This window comes from Poeciliopsis prolifica, unplaced genomic scaffold, assembly GCF_027474105.1.
Source record: "Poeciliopsis prolifica strain line A6 unplaced genomic scaffold, Auburn_PproV2 SCAFFOLD139, whole genome shotgun sequence".
Lineage (NCBI taxonomy): Eukaryota > Metazoa > Chordata > Actinopteri > Cyprinodontiformes > Poeciliidae > Poeciliopsis > Poeciliopsis prolifica.
The window spans coordinates 475,690-482,876 of record NW_026562514.1 but is presented as its reverse complement, the minus strand read 5'-3'; the positions used below and the strand labels follow the sequence as shown (position 1 = coordinate 482,876).

General features: G+C 37.5%; 1 long non-coding RNA gene across 1 annotated transcript; it reads left to right on the top strand.

Annotated features, from left to right (window-relative positions):
* Positions 1–779, top strand: LOC129355642 (uncharacterized). Its single transcript, XR_008605294.1, has 3 exons — positions 1–73; positions 554–604; positions 697–779. It is a non-coding gene; the product is annotated as an uncharacterized LOC129355642 (long non-coding RNA).
* Positions 780–7,187: the final 6,408 nt, after the last annotated feature.

Here is a 7,187-nt window from a genome sequence, read left to right as displayed (position 1 = left end):
AAAGGTCTTGGAAGAGTGGAGACTGTCTACCAGGACGAGCAGCAGCAGCCAGTGTACTCCGCTCTCCTCCATGGTCAGTGTCTCACTTTGCTCTCAATGTTTCTACACATTTTTAACATAAATTATATTCATGATTTTTTATCCTTAATGTTTAATTCTCAAAAAAAATTATCTGGTTTGACTTTTATTTACTTTTATGATATAACAAAAACATGTATTGAATAAAATAATAAGATAAAATATATACGTTATTTTTATTTTAACTAAAGTCAATCTCAATATGATGCCTGAATATTATCTTTAAATGTCCTTCTGTCCAGCCTTATGTAGCTGAACTTAGTCACACAAAAAAACACAACAAATGTCATTTTTTTGGCTTCCAACCAATTTAACATGAATTATATAAGTATACTTGAAGCTGGTATTTTTCAGTCGTATGTAGCTGGTAATTTCAATATAACTTAAAAGACATTTCAGGAATGTTAACTTTCCATCAGCATCACTGACACAATGTGAGTTTTTTAACTTTTCTGTGTTTGTCACTGACTTGTAGGAGACCTCGGTGTTTACGAAACAATCAGACAACCTGGAAACTACGTAAATGGTACAGTAGAAAGATTTCTCATCATATAAATGCTGTTAAGATCTGCAATTATACAGCAACTTGAAACAATAAACTGAAGGAATAAATTGCAGTTTCAGGTCAAGAACAATCGGATTATGCTGATGTCAGCGCCAGGTCAGATTCAGACTGAAGATTTTGTCAAGAGGAATGAATCAACAAGCTTATTATGTCACGTTTTATTGGGCTCAGAGTTCATCTCAGATTAGTTTTGGTTAATTCATTCTTTGTCTTGGCTGGGAAAAAATAAGAAATTCAGCCAAAAATGTGTTTGCAGTGTTCTGTTGGAACTTGTTAATGAGACATGCTATTTTCGCCTGATGAGAAAAGTGTATTTTTGACCATAGCGCCACCTACAGCTTAAAATGCTTTAATGTGTGCTTGTGAGTAGCAGTGTGTTGTAATAAGTTGCGCGGCAGGAAGAACATAATAATAAGAATAATGGAAAAACGTAGTAAAAACAACAAGGCTCCCTGCTTTGCTTTGCTCACTTCCATGGGCTCAGAACCCAATAAAGAAATGTTGACTAAATACTGTCTTTGTGTTTTTAGTGTCTTTCTAACTACACACTAGATTCACACATTACTATGATACAACGTTCTTCAGAGTTGTTGCTGATTCCGGTGGGGGAGAAGAGTCTGCTGTAGCTGTCTGTGTTACAGCGGCTCTGTTGAAGCTGCTGACTGACTCTGACTTCTGTGCGCTCTACTCATGGAGGAAGCTTCTGCACAAAGTGACGTAAAATAAAGAGCAGGCAGAGAAAAACCACAAGACAACTTTATTATGACAGTTTTAGAAATGCATTATGTTGAGATGAAGCTCTGATAGGGTCTCAGTTGAATTCAGTTTTCTAGAAAGGAGAAAACATTTCAGTGATTCTTTAACTGACCCACATTAGTTCACCCTTTTGTAAAAAGTACAATGTATTTTTTAAGTTTGTTCTAATTCCTTTGCTGGGTTAAATAGAGAGTTTCTAATGTGTAATGAATAAAATGGGGAATGACATAAGAAAAATGGACACATTAGGGCACATTGCAACATCCAGACAAACAAAGACATGAGTGAAAGGCAGTGACATCACGGAGTAGTTGTCATGTGCCATGACAGCCACATAGCTCAGTGTCCCAAGAAATAGTCTGATGGTTTATCTAAGAGCCTGTCCTTGTAGCGCCCACCTCATATGAATGACAAGAGGAGCTGGTGAGGTGGGAAGGAGCGTCATGTTTACATGTCTTCCACTAGATCTGAAATATGCAGCCCATCCAAGGCCAACACGAGTTTGGAGTCCTCAGATGGGCTGTGACTCTCAGCAAGACTCACATCCAACTTGCGTCTCGGTTCACAACAGTCCGAGGGTTCGCTAGTTTGGCCAAGTCCATCACAAATTTGCCGATTTGCAAAAAAACGCAACTCCAACAGCAGAAATCCTGTTGTCATGAATAAATCCAGAGTGAATCCTGCTGGACGTGTCCCCGCAGGACAACTGGGCTTTCCTGTGCCCAGTCTTCTCAATTGCATTGAGAGACCGGTCGGAAGATGTGCAAAAAAAAGGCTCCAAAAATAGAGAAAAGGACGAGACAAAAACAGAGAAAAAAAAATGTTTCTGCCTTCACCAAGAGCTGCGAAAAGGTGTGAATTTCGTCAGCGTTCTCAGTCCACTATGAGTCAGTCTCTATTCTGTCTCAGGGAAAGTACGGCGCAAACAACAAGTCACTTTTATTAGAACCAGCTTAGAATCTTGCCCCCAAACTATTTAAGCTAATTTAGAAAACCACAGGGAAGCTTCGATGCTCATGTAAGACCATTTTCAAATGATATTTTTCTTAAAGCATGAATTGTTTTTTTTTTTTTTACAATATCTCACCAGCTCAACTTCTAGTAACACTTTGATGACAAACATGCAGTGTGGGTGCAGGCTGCTAAATGCGCTGCTTGTTTTTGTGGTGGCAAAGAAAGGAAATTATCTGTCAAAACAGGAACTGTAGGTCAGAAACATTAATAGTTTCTTCAAAAGAAGGAAGCACAAAGACGGATGCTCTGTGGTGACGACCCTCGACATTTTCCACTCATTCTGCGAGTTTCAGCCTTTCTCTTACGACCAACATCTGAATTTCTGGTGCGCACAGAGGAGCAGAAACATTTTTATTTCTGGATTAAACATGGACCTCCTGTTGCTCTGTGTGTTGGGCGTATTGCGTAAGTACATCACATCTTCTGTTTGAATCGTGTCGGTAAAATCATCTTTAAATGTTTGGACGTTAGTCGCCGTGGCCAACGAGACGTGAAACGTTGGATGTTGGTTGTTTAGTTTTGCTGCAGACGGTTTTTTGACTTGTATTTAATTTCTCCACGGTTTGAGTGTGGTCAGAAACTTCTTTATGTGTCTGAACAAAATTTTAGACTTTCAGCATATTTAACTTGTATAGGAAGCCAAGTCATTACTTCTATAATAAAATGTTTTATGTTACTAACAGTATTCTGCTAGAAATTGAGTGTCAAACAAGATTTTGCTGTTTGGAGACAAAAACAAGTTGGTCTCAAATCTGAAGGATTTTACCCCCTGCTGTTTGGACTGAGCTTCAGAATGAGTGCCGACTTTTATAAATATGTTTAGAAGTAAATCTTTGGATCCTTGTTTTTCTCTGTAGGATATTGATCATTGAAAGTATTTAAAAATAATAATATTAGTGACATAGTTTGATCAATTAATTTTTACCCTGTTGGTCAATTTATGATACAGATTGTTCTACACATTTTCATTATAAGAAAATTGTAGTAACTGACATCAAATGAGTAAAAAAAATGTGTATTTTTTCAGGAACGATCAACAGAGTTATATTATTTCCCTAATGTCAGAATGATTTGAATCTTTTTGGTTATTTTCTTCAAATATAGAATTTCCCATGAATGTTTTTGGTTTTTGGTCATATTGCCGGTTAAGTTTCATGGTTGAAAGTCTTTGTCACATGCTGATAAATGTAAGCGTTTAGAATCTTTAAAATTATGTGTTTTATCATGTTCTGTAATTTTGTACAGCTTTAAGGGATTTGTACACGCGGATCTGTGGTCAGCACTACCAAAGCCAGTCCTGACTGTGTCTCCATCATGGTTGAGTCCTGGAGCCTCAGTGACTCTGAGCTGTGAGGTTAAACCTTCATCTGCAGGATGGAGGTTCTACTGGTATCAAGCTGTTCCTGATTTATCAAAGAACAACTACAGATATGAGCTGCTAGCTGGTAGCATCAGTGGGACTGTAGAGAACTCCTTCATCATTACTGGACAGAAACACACAGCAGGATTTGCATGTAGAGCTGGAAGAGGAAACCCAAATATTTGACTGATTACAGTGAACCAAAGTTCGTCTGGTCGGCAGGTTAGTGTGATTAAATGTAATAAACCATATGCTTCACTGTCATTTAAACTAATTCCTAGTTGGGAAACATTTCTCAATCCCAAAACATCGGGATTGAGAATGGAGTTTAATACTTACAAACAAAAGAATGACAGCACAGGGTGGAGAAACAGTGAAGATAACAATTACTTGTTTAAGAAATATTTATCAATCTAGGATTTGCTTGATGATTGAACATACAGTAGTGTACATGTTAAAATGAAATAAATTCTGTATGATACAAAAACCCAAGTTTTATTGTCAGTTTTGTTCTTGATCTCGTTTTTCCTCGTATTCCAGATCCTCATCCAGCAGCGTCTCTCGTGAGTCCTGACAGAGATCAACATTTCACCTCTGAGTCTGTGACTCTGAACTGTGGAGGAAACTCTACTGAGTGGAGAGTGAAGAAGTTGAGAGAAATAAGCAATCTATCAGACTGTTCCATCTGGGGAAAATGACTGGATCCTCATGCACCATTAACAGTGACTGGTCCTTTAAATCAGTGTACTGGTGTGAGTCTGGATCAGGAGAGTTCAGCAATGCAGTCAACATCACCATAGATGGTAAGTTCATAAATATGTTATTTCATTCACAAGAGGAATTTTAGACTGAATGCAACAGGACAGTTATTTTTTTCTTATTTATTTTGCAGATTTAATGTAAATGACTTTTTATTTAAAACCCTCATTCTTCCATCAAAGAGTTTCTGATCCAACATGATTAGAAACTCTTTGTTGTTGTTTCAGCTGCTGTTAGAAATGTAGATGAAATGTAAATATTTATTTCGTAAATTTTACAACTGAAATAAAAGATGATCAAGATAAAATATAAAACATCAATGATAAAAATCATGTGTTCATGTTTTTCTCTAATTGTCTCCAGCAGCTGATTTCTGACTGAAGCTTCATTTTCTCTGACTGGTTCACAGATGAAGATCTTCTCCTGGTGAGCCCCGTCCATCCTGTGACTGAAGGAGCTTCTGTCACTCTGAGCTGCAGACTGAGAGGAGAAAACAACTTTCTAATGTGATTTTCTATCATAATGACAAACTGATCCAAGGCGACAGCAAGGAGAGCTAAATATCTCTGCAGTGTCTCAGTCAGATGAAGGTTCTACAAGTGTGAACATTCAGGAGACGTTTCACCTCAGAGCTGGATGGCTGTTAAAGGTGAGCAGAGATTAAAATTTGCTTTTAAACAATGAGAATATCATTTTTAATGTTTTATGTCTCAGCTGTTTCAAGACATGGCAGCTCTTCATTTCCTGTGCTGTTGGTTGCCGGATCGGTTTGTGGCGTCGTCCTCTTTGTTCTCCTGCTGTTGCTTTGTATCATCAAAGGTGAGATTTTCATCTATTTCTGAAATATAGATTATGTTTCATCAATTACACTTGGGCCACTGGATAACAATCTTATGGCAGAAAGCAGAATAAAATTGCTCTGAACAATTGATCATATTTTGAATACATAATATGGGATACAGATGCGTGAATAAATCTGTGTAATAGTAGTGCAAAGTAATAGCATAGCATTACAAAATTATTAGAATTGTACAGTTTAATCTTTCCTTTAGTTTTTCTTCAAAGTAAGCTTTGTTTAGCCTTTTGACAGGCTAGTGAAAGAAAAAAATAAGCTAATCTACAAAACCTTGACTTTGTATGTTATTCAGATCAATTAGGTGATTAATGATAATAAAATAAAACCAACGTTTTTGCTTAATTTTCAACTTCAATTAATTCCAAAAAAAAAAAACAGTCCATCTACTAGGACTTAATTTGTATTTTGTTTTTTTTTTTCTTCAACTTCAGGTACATCTAACCTGAATGGCTCAGTGAGGCCCTCTGACGAGCCTGTGAATGGTGAAGTTTACCCTGTTTAAACACTGAAACATCCAACACAAGGCTGAAAACAGGCCAATTCCACGTGACTGAATTTGGGTCTCGGTGTGTTTCAGGTGCAAACGACGACCAACACCTACTCCCTCCTGGAATTTAAAAACTCCAGAAACAAGAGTGAGTTCCTCCAAAATAATGTGTTTCAGAAACATTGCTTCTTAAAATGCATGTTTATAATACTTTTTTTTTCCCTTTTACCAGGTCGCCATCGTGCACCAGAAGAGGGCGCTGTTTATTCTGATGTGAGAGTGGGAGCTGCAGGGTAAAGTCAGTAGAAACACTGGAAATAAATTGTCAGAACTTCTTTATACGTCAGACTTTCAATAGTTGTGGCTGGAGACTACAGGTTCAGTCACTCAGATTCAACATCTTTCATTTACTTTGTCCCAGTTGAGTTTCAAGAGGTTTCTGTTTGGAAACAGTCATGTTTATCAGTTTTAATCAATCAGAATCCCGTCTGGCTTTATAGACTCAAAACATCCAGAGCATCCGACGCGCAACCCAAACACTCGTTGATGATCGGAATCTTTGCTTTGACGTTTTAAATTAAATATTTGTTGAGTATTTCAAGCTCAAATGCAATATTATCTTTATGATTAAGATCTATTTCACATTTGTCCTAGTCCATGTAACTGTCTTGGATTTGTCTCTGCATTTACAGGAAGGTCCAGTCCAGCAGCAGCCGATGCAGCCATTTATTCTGAAGTGAAACCGACCTCTGGATACTGATGATGCTCCTTGGACTGAATGTTAGAGGGGTTTGTTAAAAAAGATGTTCTCGATATTTAATTCAGATCAATAAGGTATGTGCTCAATTGAATTGCACAAAAAATAGAGTGCTAGTGGAATTAACAATGACTTTGAAGAACAAATGCCATTCTGATTCTTGAAATGTCATTACCTGTTCGACTTTGGATCCAAAACAAATCCTCAGACCCGTGTCAGAAAACATAACTTGTCAATATTTCTCGTCGGTTTCCTGTTTTTTATGTTGTCAAAAACTGAAAGCCACCTGCCATAACCTCCTGTCACACGTAGCTAACTGCAGCAGAGACGCGAAGAGTCAAGACCAGTGCAGAAGGCGGAAAATATTGATTAATATGGAAATTCAAACCAGAGTTTCTATATCTGCATTTCTCTGTTTTGTTTGGCTGTTTGTCGTGTGGCTGCAGTGAGGGATTGTGGGTAGGATTTATGTTTGTTGTCAGTCATTTTAGAGAATTGCTTTAGCATCGTTCTGTCAGTGAGTCGGTTCCTTACTCTAGCTTATGTGCTCATTAT